The following is a 1327-nucleotide window of genomic DNA, read 5'->3' on the forward strand; positions in this document are numbered from 1 at the left end:
TTTGTGGGGGTATGCTGTTGCTTTTCTTTTTTCAAAGTGGGATAAAGGTGGTCGAGGAAGAGAGACTGTGTGGCTGGGCAGCAGGGGGCAGTGTGAACTTTGTCTTGCTGCAGGCCTCAGGCAGCGTGGAGGAGAATGAGGGAAAATGAGAAAGGAAACTGCTTGCTGCTAACCCTCATTCTGAGGAGAGCTGTGATGGATAATCTCTGGGTCCTGGGGGTGGGTGGAGGAGGAAGGGGAGGGAGGGGTTGCTCTCAGCCCCTGTCTTCTCAAGTAAGTGTGTGTGTGTGTGTGTGTGTGTGTGTGTGTGTGTGTATGTGCGCGCGCGCGTGTGTGCGTGCATGTGCGCGCGCGGGGCCTCCAAGTGAGAACTGGAGTGGGCTCTCAACCAGAAGATGCTGATGTAACGGTTTCTCACGTTTCACTTATGAAAGTCCCCAAACCTCACCGCTGGTTTTATTTATTTTTAAACGGTGGATTCCTGGGGCTGAAGAGATGGCTCAGTGTTAAGAGCACTTGTTGCTCCTACAGAGGACTCGAGTTTGGTTCCCAGCACCTACGTTGGCAGTGGCTCATAACCACCAGCTCCAGGGGATCTGGTGCCCTCTTCTGGCCTTCTGCACGTGCGCGCACGTGTGTATACAATCTTTTTCTTTTTTTTTTAATTCTTTTCTCACACAATACATCCCAACCACAGTTTCCCTTCCCTGCATTCCTCCTAGTGATATCGAACAACCGTAACATGTATTCAGAGGAGCCTTGCAGACGCTGTGGTTGTTGATTTAGTCTCTGTGAGCCCCTATGAGTCCTGCTTAGTTGCTTCTCTGGACCATGTTCTCCTGCCCACCTTGACCCCTCTGGCTCCTATAAATGTTTCTCCCCGCCCCACTTGGTTCCCCAAGTTTAACCTAATGTTTGGCTGTGGGTGTTAACTGCTCCCACCAACTGCCAGAGGAAACCTCTCTGTTGATAATTGGCCTAGGCACCAATCTTGTTTGTCTTTCTGGGTTACATGACTCAGAATGATATTTTTTTCTAGTTCCATTCATTTGCCTACAAATTTCATGATGTTATTTTTTCTAATAGCCATGTATAAATGTACCACATTTTCTTTATCCATTCTTTGATTGAGGGATATGTAGGCTGTTTATAGTTTCTGGCTATTATGGATAAAGCCACTGTGAACATAATTGATCAAGTGTTCTTGTGGTAGGATGGAGCATCTTTTGGGTTTATGTCCAAGAGTGGTTTAGTTGGGTCTTGAGGTAGATTAATTCTCAATTTTCTGAGGAATTGCCATATTGATTTCCATAGTGGCTGTATAAGT

This window comes from Microtus oregoni, unplaced genomic scaffold (assembly GCF_018167655.1).
Source record: "Microtus oregoni isolate MIOR12 unplaced genomic scaffold, Mior012 000086F_ref0000336, whole genome shotgun sequence".
NCBI lineage: Eukaryota > Metazoa > Chordata > Mammalia > Rodentia > Cricetidae > Microtus > Microtus oregoni.